Source organism: Pinus tabuliformis, chromosome 9 (assembly GCF_031772625.1).
Source record: "Pinus tabuliformis cultivar Carrire ecotype Pingquan chromosome 9, CPIR1, whole genome shotgun sequence".
Lineage (NCBI taxonomy): Eukaryota > Viridiplantae > Streptophyta > Pinopsida > Pinales > Pinaceae > Pinus > Pinus tabuliformis.
The window spans coordinates 1,630,603,506-1,630,622,639 of NC_142307.1; positions in this window are offsets into that span (position 1 = coordinate 1,630,603,506).

The following is a 19,134-nucleotide window of genomic DNA, read 5'->3' on the forward strand; positions in this document are numbered from 1 at the left end:
ACAGATGGAGCAATTCTTCGATCTCAATAATGTGCAAAACACACAAAAGGTACGTATGGCAACTTTATATTTGGAACCAAATCAGTTTGTATGGTATCAATGGCTTTGTTCTCGTAAACAATTTATCACTTGGGCAATTTTTACGGAAGAATTGATAGCACATTATGAGGATACAAAAAGCAACACTTTTTTTAGCCAATTGATAAGTCTCAAACAAAAGGGTTCAATAATGGAGCACATTGAGGAGTTCCAAAAATTGAACATAAGGGTAAAAGATATTCCAGAGGAGCATAGGATTGATGTGTTCATAGGGTCTTTAAAGGATAATATCCAACATGATGTGTGCCTTTGGGAACCTGATTCATTAGAGAAGGCATTCAGGTTAGCAAGAAAAATGGAAAGCAAAATTATGGCAACTAGGAAGCATACCATTCACAACTATAAAGACGGAAGTGTTGTTGCCCATAGTCTTCCACAACCTACAAGGTTGACACCACAACAATTGGAAGAAAAAAGAGCAAAAGGGCTTTGTTACAATTGTGATAGCAAATACACAAAAGGTCATAAGTGTGCTGAGAAGAAATTATTCTACATAGATTGTGAAGAGGAAGAAGAAAAGGAGCAAGAAAGGTCAAAAGAAGAGGATATATTCCAGGAACAAAGCCTAGATGAAGAACAAATAAATCCGACCATATCTTGTAATGCATTGGCGGGAATTACCACTCCTCAAACCATCAAGATAGAAGGACAAATCAAGAAGAAAAAGGTAATAGTGTTGATTGATTCAGGAAGCACCCACAATTTTATTCATTGTAGGGTAGCAAAAGAATTGAATTGCTTCCTATATCCAGCACCAGAGTGTCAAGTGATGATTGCAAATGGAGGAACAATAAATTGTTCTGGAAAGTGCCATAATATCAAGCTATCCATGGGAGAATATGTATTGACTAGCCCAATGCTTTCCATTCCAATGGGAGGTGCTGATGTTGTACTAGGAGTCCAATGGCTACAATCCTTGGGTACAATAGCTTTTAATTTTCAAGAACTTTTCATGAAATTTTCTGTGGAAGGAAAGGAAGTTGAATTAAGGGGTATTGCAGGGAAACCAGGAAAGATAATCAGCTCTAATGGCATGACAAAGCTTCTAAAAAAGGAGCAAAGAGGTGTAATTGCACAATTATGTTCGCTAGATGTTTCCACATTGGAATCATCTATTTCTCCAGATCTCCAAAAAGTCTTGGACAATCATTCCAAGGTATTTGAGACTCCCAAAGGTCTCCCACCTATGCGTGATCATGATCATGCTATTCATCTGATTCCAGGAAGTGTTCCTCCAAACATCAGGCCGTACAGATATCCCTATGTCCAAAAAAGTGAAATTGAACGTATGGTTGCAGAAATGCTAGAGGCTGGTATAATTCAACCGAGTCAAAGTTCTTTCTCAGCTCCAGTAGTATTGGTGCACAAGAAGGATGGATCATGGCGCATGTGTCCAGATTATAGGGAGCTCAACAAGCTCACTATTAAAGATAAGTTCCCCATTCCTGTTATTGATGAATTACTGGATGAATTGCATGGATCAATTTACTTCACCAAGTTGGATCTTCGTTCGGGATATCATCAAATCAGAATGAAGATTGAAGACATTCCGAAAACGGCATTTAGAACTCATGAGGGTCATTATGAATTTTTGGTCATGCCTTTTGGCCTTACCAATGCACCTTCAACATTTCAAGGTTTGATGAATTCAATTTTCAAACCATTCCTTAGAAAATTTGTGTTAGTATTTTTTGATGATATACTAATCTACAGCAAGTCTTGGAAGGATCATGTTGAACATGTTGACAGGGTGCTACAACTATTGGAGGAGAAACAATTATATGCAAAAAGATCCAAATGTTTCTTTGGAGTCCAGGAGGTGGAATATTTGGGTCATATTGTATCTCATGAAGGAGTTAAGGTAGACCCTAGCAAAATTAAAGCCATTAAGGAATGGAAAATCCCCACATCCATAAAGCATCTGCGAGGATTTCTTGGGTTGACAGGGTATTATCGCAAGTTTGTTAAGAATTATGGGAGAATAGCAGCACCTCTAACAACATTATTGAAGAAAGATTCATTTTCATGGACTCCGGAAGCAACAAAGGCCTTTGAACATCTTAAAGAGGCAATGTGCCAAGCACCGGTCTTAGCTACACCGGACTTCACAAAAACCTTTATTGTGGAATGTGATGCTTCAGGAAATGGAATTGGTGTTGTTCTAATGCAAGATGAAAGACCCATTGCTTTTGAAAGTCGTCCAATCAAGGGAAAGTTTTTAAGCAAAGCTATTTATGAGAAGGAAATGTTGGCAATACTCCATGCACTTAAGAAATGGCGACCCTACCTAATGGGAAGACACTTCAAGGTAAAAACGGATCATGATAGCCTTAAATACTTTTTAGAACAAAGATTATCCTCTGAAGAGCAACAAAAGTGGGTCACAAAGATGTTGGGTTATGACTTTGAAATCATCTACAAAAAAGGGAAGCAAAATGTGGTGGCAGATGCACTCTCAAGAAAGGATGAGGATGTGGAAGCATTGTTGTGTGCCATTTCTATTATCCAACCAGATTGGATAAACGAAGCAAGGGAGGAATGGAAGAATGACGAAGAAGTGTGGGCACTTATTCGAAAGCTACAACAAGATTCCAGTACTTCTGATACATTTAGCTGGCAAAATGATTCGTTATGGTACAAAGATCGCTTATACCTCTGTAAGAATTCCCAGCTAAAACAAAAGATTCTTATGGAATTGCACACTTCTCCCTTAGGAGGGCACTCAGGATTTTTAAAAACTTACCACAGGGTTAAGAAGGAATTTTTTTGGGATGGCCTTAAATCAGATATTCAAAAGTTTGTGGCGGAATGTTTGGTTTGCCAACAAAATAAAGTTGAAACAATTAAGACACCAGGTCTATTACAACCTTTATCCATTCCAAGCCAACGTTGGGAGGAGGTTTCAATGGATTTTATCACAGGTTTACCCAAGTCTGAGGGAAAGAGTGTCATCATGGTGGTAGTTGACAGACTTACCAAGTATGCACACTTTTGTGCATTATCACATCCATTTAAAGCCAGTACAGTTTCTACTGCATTTATGGAAACAGTTCAAAAGCTACATGGAAACCCAAAGATTATTGTAAGTGACAGAGATCCCATTTTCACTGGAAATTTTTGGACAGAATTATTTTCTTGTCTTGGTACTCAGTTAGCTCATAGCTCATCTTATCATCCTCAATCTGATGGGCAAACTGAGATAGTAAACAAATGTTTGGAAGGATATCTTCGTTGCTTTGTATCTGATAAACAGACACAATGGGTCAAATGGTTGCCTCTGGCTGAATGGTGGTATAACACTTCCTTCCATACAGCAACAAAAATGACCCCATTTATGGCACTTTATGGGTATCAACCACCATCCATCACATCATATTTAAGAGAAAATTCTAAGGTTCAGGCAGTGGAACATCACATCGAACATCAACAACAAGTCCTCCAACTCTTAAAGGATAACCTCGTGTTGGCACAAAATAGAATGAAACAACAGGCAGATCAACATCGCAGTGAAAGAAGTTTTGATGTAGGTGATTGGGTATTCCTACGGCTACAACCATATAAGCAAATGTCCCTAAAGCAAGCTAAGAAGGATAATAAATTATCACCAAAGTATTATGGTCCGTACAAGGTGTTGCAAAAGATTGGTACTATGGCATACAAATTGGAGCTTCCTGCAGCTTCTCGATTGCACCCAGTTTTCCATGTTTCATGTTTAAAGAAGGTTATAGGTGACAAGCTCCCAATTCAAAAAATATTGCCAGAACTTGACGAGGAAGGAAAAATTATATTGGAACCGGAAGCAGTCACAGAAACAAGAACTCGACAGCTACGAAATCGATCAATTTCAGAGTATCTTATCAAGTGGAAGAACTTATCCGCTGAAGATTCCACATGGGAGGATGAGAATTTTATGCAGAAGTATCCAGAACTATCAAGCGTTGAGGACAACACTTTTTTGAAGGAGAGGGGCATGTTGGGTCCCTATAATACTAGTGATTACCCCATTACTATTGTAGTTATACCCCTATTTATATTGTTGTGCCCCTATTACCCCTGTATTGTTATTTCTGTGCCCCATAGAATCCCTCTATTGTTATTTTTGTGGCTTTATATTATTATTGTTAGGTCGGTTGGATTATATTGTGACTCCTTAGACTCCTATATATAGAAAGGAGGTTTTGTCATTTGTATCATCCAAGAATTTTTCATTTATGTAATGTAAAGGAGGTTGCCCCCTCAAAGAGGCTGAATTCTAAGGCGTGGATCTCTCTTTTCTATCTTTTTGTGAGCTGGTTTCATAACACAGTTCCTTTAAAGAATTTTAGGATGAGGCAACTACTTCAACCCCAGGAACTTAAATATAATCCAATATTTTCAATTGTTTACAATAATAAGTCCATTATGCACACTCCTCATCTTAGAGTTGGGTAGAGAGGGAGAATACTTTATTGATGCAAACCTTGTAAATGAACAACCTTTCCTACTCATTGGTTGGACTCTCCACCACTAGTTGAAGAAGTATATGTGCCCTAAATCAATGATGATATCGTAACATGAGTTATCAACACTTGAACATACCTTCCATGGATCTTATTGATAAAAGATGAAGAGTCTCTTTGAATCTTAGGAAACATTTTCTAATACTCTACTCAATCTATAGGTGGTAAGGCTTCAATTTTTTCCTTTACTAGTAAATCTCACCCAAAAAGTCAATCATTGAAGAATCAGTCCTATGCTAAGTCACACCTACTTCTAATTTTTTAAGATCTTTATGATATTTCAAATATAACCCTTAAAGTTAATTCCCTTTATCACCTCAAATTATGGAATAAAAGGTGTTGTAATACGAGGTAAAATCCATTCCCCTTCACCTTTTTCAAGACCTCTAGATACGCCTGCAATCTATACCCCTCCTTCGGCTCAACATGAAATTTTATTTTTTTCCTCTTCTTTTACATACCCTCTTGTGAAGGGCATCCTCATAGGAAGAGATTGTGGTTGAAATATAACAAAAACAAAATAGGGCAGACCATCTCTTTATAGGGTTTCAAGGGAGGGGTATTGGAAAGTAACCATCTTATCCCCTATAGCCCTTAAGATCTTCTAAACACTTAAATTAAATGAGAAACCGATAACTAGAACCAAAGATATATCTCAATGTTCAAGGACAAACCCAAATAGAAATAATCACACCATTGATTAAGCATTGACATTGAGTTTTAGTAAAATCAAGGACCTCCTTTCAAGATCATGACCTCATTTTTAGCATTCTCAAATGGAAGGTTTAAAATCCACATTAAAAAGGGGAGATTTGCACCTTAGCCTTTGCAACCTTTGTCCAAGACGAATCTATCTAATGGCCTAGCTTGGATATGTTAGGTCTTGGATTTCTAGAGTACCCAATCAATGATTTTGAGGCCAACTCCCTAGATCCAACTAAAATTTAGTCCTATTGAAGAGGAAAGTTGAAAAATATTGCTAATATGAGACATTTTTCCTTCCTTTTGATTGATTTACAACAAACCTCAGTGCCTCTCCTTTCTTATATTCCTCTTCCATTCTCCAACAAAAAAATCATTAATCATATATCATAAAAACTTTATATAGGTAAACATTGCAACCATTTTCCTCAACTTATGAGTACCTTTACACCTCAACCCATGCAAGTGGACCTATCTCCATGGTACAACCCATTACACTCTAAGATGGTTCTGATTGTCTCATGAAAACACACCTTGCAAGTATTGCATCTCTATTGAATTAATGAAGTTAGTTACACACCTTACAGCTCTTTATGCTATAGAAGAAGAAGAAGAACAAGAAGAACAAGAATATTAAATTAATGAAGGTAGTTGTAGGGACGAGAACGGGCCAAATATTGTTTTTATTTTTATTTGGGGATGGTGCTAAAGGTAGAGGGTAGAATTCTAGAGCCTTGATTTGAAATTGACCATTAACTTACGATTCTTCTTGTGCCGATAAAATATTATTGTTTTTTTTATTTGGGGATGGAGCGAAAGGTACAAGGTTGAATTTTGGTGCCTTCGTTTGGAATCGACCATTAATTTGCGATTCTACATGTGCAAAACGTCTAACTATGAGGTAGATTTTTGCGTCATTTATTTCCTTTTCTTCAATGTGTTTTTTATTGGGTGGGGTCGTTTAAGGGTAGGTTGCAATGTATTCTAAGTTTGTATTGATATTTATTTTATTTAAAGAGGTTAAATCTCTGAGGTGGTTTTAAGGTCGAGAATTTGAGCTTCCTTTCCCTATTTTTTATTTCCCAAGGAGGAGTTTGAGAAAGCCCCAAAAAACACAGTATTGTTGACAATATTTTGTTATGTTTCTTGTGTAGATGAATTTTGGCCATTATGATCTTTCAATTTCTAAATGAAGTTTGCATTTGTGTATTTGTTGGTAAATTATTTCCATCTAACCCTACATACCAAATGGGTAGCTGCACTTTCTCGTGAGCTTTTCAATCTCAATATCTATTATTATTTTAGGGTTGAAGCTAACGTAACCATGATTCATTTTTAATTTTACAGCAAGAGATCCATAGTGGAAAATATATGTTTTGAGTAGCTGGAGAAAATTTGGTCGAGTCAAGGGATTCAAGTCTGATGAGGGGTATTGAACAGGTTAAAGATGTTTCTGTGTTAGGCACAGGTTTAAGCAGGTTTTGAATTTAAAATCAATTTTTATGAAATATATAGTTGACTACATGGAGACTAAAAGAGAAGCCTATTTATTTCACGAGGACCTCTTATGGAGCATTCTTTCCACAAAAACAACATCAAATGCATCCACCTCGACAAAAATCTAGGATTCCTATCCAACCATCTTCTCTTTCTCTTGTATCATCCAAAGCCTATGGATCAACAGATCTACGAGGGCCTATTTCCCATCCTCACAATGTGTGTGAGTCTCCCTAAGAGAGTGAAAGCTCACAGGAAACATGACCTATTAAGCATACATGTGTGGAGGTGGTAGCAGAGCACTCTCATCACAAGAAGGAAATGGAGAGGGAGAAATAAATAGAGGAAGAAAGTGAATGACCAGAGAAGAAAGTAGTACATAGAGTATCCAATTCAAATCAAATATGTCTTCGAGATGTAGCAGTGGGAGGGTTTGATGTAATGGTAGAGAAAATGCATGAACAACCAAAGGAATTTTTGGAATATTTGAAATCATAGCTTTGGGTGATCCTTGAAGGCACAGGAGGTCTTCAACATAGGGAAATTTTTTCCCTTTTGCAAATGCTTGTACAAGGAAAGAGTGATCTTACACCCACCCGAGTCAATGGCTAGGGCACACAGAGTTCAACTAAAAGTATTTTTTGTTATAAAAACAAGGATTCAAGCCTTTTCACATCGAGATATCAGTGCCACTCAAATGGTCCTCATTGAGATCTTTTCCATAAACAATGTAGAAATATAGCATTTCAGAGTTAACTTTCCACGGATGATTGTAGATGTGAAATTTGTAGCACCAAGAGTGGATTATGTAGCCTTTGCATGTGTGTTTCTTGCAACAAATTTGACTTTGAAGTGAATACTTACCGACGGGTGGGTTGTGATACTTGTTCTCCCTAGACACACACAAATTCTGCAATCTGTTCTAGACAAATAAGCATGGGTACTAGTCTTAAGGGTGGTATAGGGTCATCTGAAATGATTGTCAGGTGTAGGGACTATAAGAGGATATCAGAACTATTAGGGTGGGTGAAGGATGTGTTTCAACATTGTGCCCCTAAATGGTATAGGGAATCCCTCATGAAGTAATTTGATTTTGTTTAGAGGATATTGCACGGAAGTGAGGACCCACGGAGCAGAATACTATTTTTGAAGTCTAAAGAATTATTGGAAAGTTTGAATATTAGATATGTTGATGAGGCTACAGTTCGCAAAGTGATGCAAAATTTCTTTAAAGGTTTATTTTCTCGCAACACATGGCAATTTTTTTTGTTATATAAATTCTTTTGATGCACAATATTCAGTTCGTAAGCCTACTTTCCCATCTAAATTCTCTATTTTATTTCATTGCATTTTCGATTTTTCATGCTTATAAACTCATGTAGCAAGTCTTAAGCATCTTGGCCCAACCAAAGGAGTTACAAAAATATTATTTAGAACTGTGAATTGAATCTACCACTTATATGTGTGGTTATACGACAAGGTGGGTTGCACGTTGTAGTAAAATGCCACCTTTTGAACTTAAAGTCTAAATAAAACATTTATTTTGAAAGAAATTTCACTTCACTGTGATATTTAGATTTTTTGAAGCTTCTTGTACTTTTACAAGGATGGGGCTAATTTCTATTGTGTGACTTCCTTCCCTCTAGATATCAATGCATGGAATTTGTGGGTTTGTTATAGATACTAAGAATTTTATGCAATCAGATATTGGATACAATGTGTGAAGACTACAACATGACAATTCCTAATTACCACTTTCCTGCCTTAAAATTCTCCCTTTTCTGAAGTGAAATATTTTGCACTATTTTGAGCTCTTGGGAAGTCATCGATGAAAAGAAAGAAAATTCAGTTGTGACTGTTTTCCCATTCCACTGTAAATGATATTTCCTATTACACTATTTCAGTTTTCCAAATAGCCACAAATAATATATTACAAATACATAGACAAATACATAATTTCTCCATTAGAAAATAAATTTTTTGGGGCCAAACCTTTCCAACATAAACATTAAATCAGTAGAAATCTTTATTTTGATGGTTCTTTCCACAACCTTTCATAGAAGATAACACTAGTTGTTCTTCTTTCAACCATTCCATGAGAATTCTAAATTTAAGAGTAAGCATTTTCTCCATGAAGTTTAAAAAATGCTTCCATTCGGAAATATTTTGCTCCATTTTCTTTTTGTATATTTCATGTACCACAACATTTTGTTTTCATAGTGAAATCTGTGAAACTTCAGAAGACAATAACCAAGTGCCACCATCAGAATTTATAGGAAAAGTCATTGAGTTAAATTGTACTGAATTTCCCACTTTAAACTCAATCAAAAATTTTCCCTAGAATTATTTCTTATATAAGAATGTGAAATTGAATCTTCAGCTTTTATTGATTGGCTTTCCACAGATGCATATTCTAAATTAGCAGCAATGCTTTTAACACGAAAATAATTTGTTTCGATAATTTGTCTTCGAACAGTCCACATGATAGGTTTGTTATCTTTTGTTCCTTTTCTCTGGAATTGCAATGAAAACTATATGAAGCATTGATTTCTAATGCCCGCTTCAACTAAATTTGATGCCAATGAAGGTACCATAATTCTATCGTTATTTATTTACCCTAAATAAGACTCTTTAATACCTCTAGTTAAATCCTTCAGGCTTATTTTTTCATTTATTTCTCTGAATGCTTCCTGCGAGCAATATACAAAATCATCAACACAACTAGAATGAAAATTAACTGTTTTAATTTTAGAATTCAAACATCCAAGTTCCTTCTCCACCCTATTAAACTCACACTCAACTCTATATAGTTTCTGTAATACTTCACTTTTATATTCCAACTGCCACTTAGATGGATATTGTATTTGAAAGGTGTCACTAGTATTTGAATTTACTAGTGCAAAAGGCTTACTATCCAAATACTGAGCATTCAAATGAGCTTCTACATCAGGAATCTAAGAAACACAGACTGGAAAAGTACCTTCTTCTAGAAAACTGGTTTCTCCAATTTTAGAAATTCTTGGAATAATATATCACAACTTTTCACAATCATCCAACCTAAAAGAGATACCTTTGAAGAAATATGCATGTTAATTTGAACTTGGTACAACAATTCTAAAATCATATATGTGAAGAATAAATTGACATTTCACATTTTGGTTTTCTAGCTAAGAATCATGTGGCATCGTTAATCATCATATTAAATGTAATGTATTGATAAACAATAAGTAAGAAAAATACCATATATTAATTGGAATAAATGCACCCAAGGAGAAACACATTTTATGGACTTGAAATGGAATCCGAAATATGAGTAAGGACAACCAAGTCATTTGTAAAGGACTGAGAAGTATGAAAACTTCACTGATAGGAAATACATGGTGATATTGGCATAACCCCAAGGGTAGGTTCAAGTGGTCTTGCAACCAGACGTGGGTCCTTTCAAAGTTGGGAGGTTAGGGGTTCAACTCTCAATTCCCCAAGGGTTAAGCACCATAATCAGTGCCAATGGTTTACCCCATTACTATCCATGGATCACAGAAAAGTACTCATGGATTTATGCAATTTGTTCCTTGGGAAGCACAAAAAAAAGTGGTGATATTGGCGAGTTTGATCCATAAGTGGGTTGAAATTGAAGAAAAAATATTGATGGGATCAATCTAATAATATTGAAGAATAGCTATCCCAGTAGACTATCTGAAGTGGTTGAGTACTTTGAAGCTTGAACTTCATGTATGAGTTCTTGAGGTAAATCCCATGGGGTGGATGCCTCTAGTGCGTGCTTTAATATATGCCTTTACTAGGTCAGACACCATAATGAGAGGCTGATAGGTTTCCAATAGGTACCATCCACAAAATGTGGGCAACCACCCTGGTGATTCCCTGTGAGGTTTTATTTGGAAAAAGGAAGTTTGAAGAATAAGATCTACAACACTAATAAGAATATCATAATTGAACATTAGAGAGAATGTAATGGATCAAAACGAAGCAAAAAGGAGAAACTAAAGAGGTATAGGGGGAATTAAATGCACCCACCCATGCCCTTTAATGACATAGGTTCTTATCATGATTGGAGAATATATACATATTTTCCAATTTAGGTTTTCTCTATGCTAGATTATAAAAAATGTTGGAAATGTCTATAAAACACTACACTATTAATATCAATCATGATGCTTCTTGAAATATTATCCCTTCCCCACTTGATAAGGTGGTGTGCATGGGGCTCTAATATCATAAGAAAAATACTCAATAATTTATAATTTTATAAAGAGGACTCTTTCTATCTATCATCATACAAAATAATAACCAAGGGAGTGAGCATATAAAAATTAACACGACAAAACCCAAAGCGCAAGTAGGAATTGCATGGAAATAATTTCACAACTTAGGATCCCCTCCAAAATAAATGTAAATAAATAATTTGAAAAGCATGGATCCAGCCCACTTGAATGAGTGGGGATTTTTCCAAGTGACTTTAGTAAATAACAACATATCATTTACTATTGGACTGTAACACATGAGGTAAATCCAAGCAGTTTGAAAGATAAGGTATGTATTCTAGCAGGCTACAGCGTAGCCATGCTGCCATATATGCTAACGAAAAATGACAAGGAAATTGAGTCGAGGAGGAATGGATGAAAAATAAGAATGAAGCAATAAATCAATGACACATTCTCCTTCATAATATAGCTAGAACATGAGCATTTTAGGAAATTTTAACAGGAGGTTCCACTTGTCTAAATTGATGGATTGATCAACATATTTGAGAATGTGTGAGATACCATATTTCATCTCCATATCAACCAGAGTGCCTCTGGAAATATTTTTACTTCACTTTTAATCATACATCACCAGTTTGACTTCTGCATATGTCAAAGTAATCAAATGATATGTCCAGTCACTTCTAGTCTCTTCAAACTCCATCTGACTGAGTAACCAAGGTATTTTATAGTTATATATGTAGGAGAATTAGAGTGTTTAGGATGCCTTTAAGTAAATCTCCAGTAGTAAGATATTTTTCCATTTGTAGAATGATTTATTTTCAGTACTCCCATACTTTGCAACACAAAACAAATGCATACTATTTGACAATAAATTTGACATAAATCGCCTACTGCCACTAGTTGTGAAGGCTGCTAGATAGGTGGTTGCTTTATCATATGGTAAAACACTTTTAGAAAGTGATTACTTGAAGGAATTTCCTTCCAAGCCCGACTTATTGAGGACTGGAAGGGCTAGACTCATTTAAATGGAACAATTAGAAGATATGAACTTCTCAAATAAAGTTCAATTGTCTGTAATTCACTCATACGAGGAATGTGAATCTCAATCTCCGAGCTCCACTAGTTCTACACCTACACATGAAAATGAGTTTAATATATATAAAAAATGTAGCCAACTCTTCTATATCCCCTTTGCAGAATACATATAACATAAAGGAAATATCTAGTTGACAAATGGGAAGAAGGGCTAGGATAGCAAAGTCAGCAGAGAAGACTACAAGTGTGGCTTCTACAGTTTTTCCTACCTGTTCAACTTGGAAGGGAAAAAAGTTTGCTGCATCTAAGGGTCATATTTCTGACTCAATCCACCTGTTGCGAGACTTAAGTGGTTCAAAACTTTCAATTGCTAGTGTGGAAGTAGAGCTCTCATGGGGAATATAGGTATTTTTTTTCAGAACTTTCTTTATTTTCTTTCTTAATTAAGTAATCCTATCATGTGTTTTTCACCTATGTATTACAACACTTAGGTATGGAAACATTTATGAGATATTCTCTTTTTTTATAGTGTCATATGACTAATGCCAATATTCTATAATGTGAAACTAATTTTATAGGATATGAAACTATTATTTAGGAAATTATTTCTTTTTGTTTTCAATTTTAAATAAATTTCATTATTTTGAAAAAAATATTCAATATATACATGGATGAACTTAGGGTCAAAAGAGGATGAGGGTAAGTGTTTGGTCATGCTTCTATATTGATTCTATATTTAATGTGTACTATTAGAATTTATTCAATGTGTACTTTCTAGTGTTTTAGGCTTGCAAATTTCAACCCTTTGGTTGATTAGTCGTATGGATCATACCCAACCACTTATTGCAGTTCCTACTCTAAGTGGAAGGGAAACAATTATAGAAGAGAACCCAAAATTTTGTACCTAAAGTCTATAGTGAAGTGAGTCTCAACCAAAGATGATTATTTTTTGATATTATTGAATACGAATGTGCCTTCGAAGAATATTAATCGGTATGCCTTAGAGAATATGATATGGATCTAGGTTTTCGATAAATTGGAACCTTGTAGATGGCATGTGTATGCCACTAGCAACATGAGTATGCATCTTACCTTTCAACCTAGAAACCTATAAGCTGAACTTTATCAATTTATAAGATTTATATCCATCTAGTAATATTTGAAACGTAGATGTCGGAGAGCGAAGTAGGAAAACCCTGCACCTAGGGTTTAACACTGTGCGAATCTGGTTCTGTAACAGTTCTAGCAGTGCACAAAGATCGATTAGAAGACCTTCTTCTCATAGGCCAGGTTCTGGCCCGACAAATGGCAGACGGGGGGTCCACTGGGACCCCAACATACAGGCAAATAGTCATGCAGCACCATAAAGCTCACAAGGGTTTCAACATCCCGGGATATGAAGCCCGAAAAGACAGCTCTGGGATAAGCAGTGGGAAAATCATCCAGGGGCAGAAATATCCTTCCCATGGATCAGAGACGCCAGGAAAAGCCAGAGACAGACAGGAGGAGCACAGGAATAAACCGGAAGCGGGACGAAATAGTTCAGAGCCGATAATCACTCTGTTAGATGAAGAGAATGAGCGCAGAGCAGGAAAACGCCCTATAGCAAATGAGAACAGAACAGAAGCTGCTAACCTCAGCCCTAAGAACGCACATCAGGGAGCCTGTAAACCCAAAAAGAAGGAAGCTCTTCGTGTGGTTTTCTCAGATCTAGATATTCAGGCTTATCGTGACCACATGATGGAACATGCCATCATATGTAAATTCATGGGTCTATGGCCAACGAAAAGAGTCCTTTGCGAATGGATCAAGCAGCACTGGCGACCAAAAGGTGATGTCAAACTGCATCTTGGAGCTAAAGGTTTCTTTATTGTTGTCTTTTCTAACCTAGAAGACAAAGATAGGATCTTCGACGGAGGGCCATATTTTCTGTCTTCAGCTGGTCTCTACATGAGGCCGTGGAAGGCGAACTTCGTGCCGGAAAAGGAAACTTTCACCCAAGTTCCTGTGTGGATCCGACTCTTTTCTTTACCTATTGACTATTGGGGCTTAGCAACCCTAAAAAACATAGGAGACTGTCTTGGCAAGTTTAGTAAAGCCTCGGAGGCAACTATTCCAAGGAAATATACTTCATGTGCCAGGATCTGCGTTGAAATGGATGTCTCAGGAGCCTTACATGAAGGACTGTGGCTAGAGTTCAGAGATGAAGATTACTTTCAACCCATCGACTATGAACAGATCCCCTTCAGGTGCAGGAAATGTCACGAACATGGCCACCTTGTCCGGGAATGCCCATTAAACAAACCAGCGGAAGAGGCCCAGCTAGAGCAGCCAGTCAAGAATCAGGAGATCTTCAAAAAGCCAAAATCTCGACAAAGGGCATACAGGTAAAGAATAAACAAAGCAGTGATAGATCCTAGCATAACCCTTAACCCCTTCAGCATTCTGGACTCAGAAGCAAACTCGGAAGGAAATAACAAAGAGACAAAGCAAACAGAAGACCATCAAAAAAATAAAACAGATCTCAGATTAGCGGATGCAGGGGAAACCACCGAGAACACAGAAATACCACCGCATGAAGCAGCAGATGAACGAGATGAAGACACAGACATGCTAACAAGCGATGGGGGAACCAAAGACCTGGAACTCAATGAAGTTCTAGAAAAAGAAGGGGTAAACCTACTAGATATGGAAAAGCACTGGAGAACACAAGGGCTAGAAAATATCCCGGAGGAAGAGTTAAAAAAGATCAGCGACCTCTTCATAGCAAGACAACAAGCGGCGTTTGATAAGCAAAAGAAAAGATTAGGTACCATGAAAGGCACAGGAAATCAATCCAAAAGCCTCTTGCTTCATTCATTAGGGCGGAAGCAAAACAAGAGAAGAGGTCGAAGGACGAATGGAGAGGTTCTCCATGATTTAGGTATCCTAATGATCAATTCAGGCAAAATGAAGGACCTTCACGCCTTCCTGTCCCTCCAATAATCCCATCGTTTATAATGAAAATCATCTCTTGGAACATAAGAGGGCTCAATAGCCAACTCAAACAAAGATTACTTAAGAGGAAGTTACAACAGGAAAAACCAGACATCCTGCTTATTCAGGAAACGAAATGTGCTTTTGATCAGCTGGAGAACATCACAAAAAAGCTAGGAAAATCCATCAAATCCATCGACATAGCCAGCCAAGGATGGGAAGGAGGCATTGCAACTTTCTGGGACTCCAGAACCATTGAAATCATTTCTATGGAAGCTACCAGATCATAGATTGCCACTGAATTTTAGCTCACAGGTAATTCTGAAACTTACCTTTGTGTTAATGTCTACGGGCCTCAGCGTTTAGAAAATAAAATTTCTTTCCTGAACTCGTTAATGAAGTTAAAGCTAAGATACCAACGTTCAAAGATCATAATGGGAGGGGATTTCAATATGATTACTACCCTCCTGGAAAGGAAAGGAGGACTTAGGCGACTTAATCGATACTCAGAACACTTTGTTGCCTTCATGGAATCTGCTCATCTGGTCGACACCCCCCCAAAAATGTGCTCTTCACTTGGAATAATCGAAGAGGAGGGGAAAGCAGGATAGCCTCTCGTCTCGACCGCTTTCTAATCTCTGAAAACATTTTAATGGAAGGAACAACAATTGACTCTGATATCCTCCCCAGTGGGGGATCAGACCATTGGCCCATCGCCCTGGAAGCTGCCTTTCTTAAGACCCCCAAAAATCGGCCCTTCAGATTTGAGAAATTCTGGCTAACGCACCCAAATTTCCCTGCTCTCCTAAAAGAATGGTGGGAAGAACCCAGGAATATAAGGGGGACCAAAATGTTTAAACTCCAATCCAAACTAAAACACATCAAACTCAAAATCAAGGAATGGAACACTGCAGAGTTTGGCAATATCTTCCAGGAAAAGCACAGTATTGAAGACCAACTAAGTCAAATATATAAGGACTGGGCCGCGGGGATCAACAGAGAGGACTCTTATGAACAAGAAAAAACTCTGATGTAGAAATGGCAGCTCCGCTGCCAACAGGAAGAGATCCTTTTGAAGCAAAAATCTCGCATCCATTGGTTGAAGGAGGGAGAGCAAAACACTAAGTTCTTTCACAGATCGACGATGGACTACAGGGGGGCTAACAAAATACTCAAGCTTTCCAATGCTTCTGGAGAAATCATTCAAAACCATAATGAGATCTCAACTCTGCTTACTAATCACTTTAAGAAAATTTCCCAGGAATCTCAGGAAGACCGATCGGAAGCCAGAGAGGAAATAATTCAGGCAATACCTCAAATCATTACTCCTGCTCAAAATGCCTCTCTGTTAAGAAAGATCTCCATGGAGGAGGTGGAGGAGGCTGTAAAAGACATGCCAAATGATAAAGCCTCGGGCCCTGATGGCTTTACTATGAACTTCTACAAAGCCTGCTGGAAAACAGTCAAAACCGATGTCTGGGAAGTAGTTGAAGACTCAAGAAGATCAGGCTCAATTCTTAAAGCCCTGAACTCTACTTTCCTAGCACTAATCCCCAAAGAAGAGGAAGCCAGAAGTCTGGAGAACTGCGTGGGTACGCAGAGCAGAAGAAGGAGAACTGCGTGGGTACGCAAAGTGACGAAGGTTCAGACGCGTACGCACAGTAACTGTACGCGGCACGATAGTATCTCTGGGCGCGTACCTACAGCAAAAGCATGCGGCGCAGTAGTGTCGTTGGGTGTGTACCTGCAGTGATAGTGCGCAGAGCGGTTGAGGAAACAGTGCGTGGATACGCAGAGAGGTAGAAGGATATCTGCGGGTGTATGCAGGGGAGCAGAAGGTGAAGTGCGTGGCTACGCAGGGCAGATAAAGAAAAACTGTGTACCTGTCTTAAGGCATTTATTGGCTGACTCTTCTTATTGATCAGATCTGACAGACGGCACCAGTTTAGGGGGAGCATATGTTCTTAATGCATTGTTGGCATTATGGTCCTTGGTGATGATGCTTATGATTCATCTTGCCATGGTTATGAGTTGTTCACATGGTTCTTGGATCAGATGGTGCTTGCATGGAGTCTTTATTATTCTTAGCACATATATGGATGAGGATTGTTGGCTGGGTGATTACTCAAAGTTGCATTGTTAGAGACATGATGATGATGAGATCTTACCTATATGATAGGTTGTTTCGTACATATGTTGATTGATGCAGATGCTTCCTTTTGATGGCTCTTAGTTCATGCAGATCTGGATGACTATGGTGTTTCTCATACCTTGGAGATTCATGCACTAATACAAGTTGATGTTGACAGATACTATGAAGCAGATCATATAGTGTTGATTGCTGATATTTATCTTAGGTGATTGGTCTTTATGTAATAGTGTGTCTCCTTTTTAGTTATCTCTTCAAGTCATATAACGACCTTTGTTTCCCCACTATGCCTGGGATGAATGATATCATATGTAAACTTTTGATGTATCACCATTGTGATGAATGTATGCATTGAGTCTTTTGGTGATAGGAAGGTCATTTATGATATATAGAGTCATGTTCTTCTTGTAGAACATCTTTTTGCAGTCAGGGGGAGCTTGAGCATGAACAACACTATATAGCAGAGAAGACATCTCAGCTTGTTCTCAGAAAGAGCATTATCAGATTGGAGCACCATGGCATATACAAAGGGGGAGTTCATTCAGAGACTTCAGCAGATCTGGTTTATAGAGCATGTTCTTAAGGGGGAGCATAACCCTTTGCCCTTGATGTCAAAGGGGGAGAGTGATTTGGTGTTGTTGCCATCAAGTCCAAAGGGGGAGATTGTTGGCATTATGATGCATGTGTTGTACTTGATGGAAACCCTCTCATAGAATATCATCTCACTTATATACATTCAGATGAATCTGCAGAAGAGATATCAGATGTGACATAATACATAGATGCAGGACAGCTCAAAGGAATCAAATGGAAAGTTCTTAGTAAGCTTTGCCATCAAGTCCAAAGGGGGAGATTGTTGGCATTATGGCTAAAGTGTTGTCCTTGATGGCAACCCATTCAGGTGATAGATCACAGTACTTCAAGTCAGCAGCAGAGATTGATGATCAGCTATCAAATATTGAAGAAAATAAGGGGTACGCAGGTACACCTTACATAACGTGCGTACACGCAGGTCGGTGTTACATAAAGTGCATACATACCCGCAGTTATCCCGTTCAGGGGGTGCGTACCCCCAGTGCACACATTTCAAGGCAAAGAAATTCACATGTGGGGTTTTCTTATGTTTTACTCTTGGTATTTAGCCGACGGTATTGTGTTATTATGGTGTCGGCCCGTGGTATTGATCCATGATTTGAGGAAGAGCTTTCCTATATAAAACAAAGGAGATCATTTGGCTTGGGCATGTGCTTGGGTTGAACATCGTATGAGAGCTAGATCTGAAATATTATGATCTCTTGGGAGTAATGTCTAGATCTAAATAAGGCGAATCTACTGATGGATTGAGATCTCTTCGACGCATGATCAGATCTGTAGATCTGACTGTCTGGGTTATTCTTGAAGTCTTGAAATCATCTATGCCTAGAGGTACGCAGGTACAGTGAAAGAAAAGTGCGTATATACGCTGGCACGAAGCGTTTCAGGTGCGCCGGTACGCAGGCACAGAAGGGTTGCAAGTGCGGAGGTCCGCAGGCAGTTCAATGGACACAGAGCGGGGTAAGCAGGTGAGCAGTTGACTACAGTGCGTACGTAAGCAGGCGAGCAGTTGAGCAGGGTGCGTACGTAAGCAGGCGAGCAGTTGAGCAGGGTGCTTACGTAAGCAGGCAGTACATGGGTGAAGCTGCTTACTTCTCTTAAAATCTCCGTTTATCATTTTTATGATCTGGGTTGTTGAAGTGAGGTTTGGTTCTGATATTATGTTCAGATAACAACAGTGATTGAGTGAATGATTATGATTAACTTCAGTTTTGGATCGGTTTAAAATGACTTATCTTCATGTGATCTGATGTACTAGATCTGGTTGATAACTCTCATAATATCATTGTATATGTATGGATCTGATGATTGGGTGATTCAGAAGGTTGTTTGATTATGAGCTTCAAAGTTGTTGTTG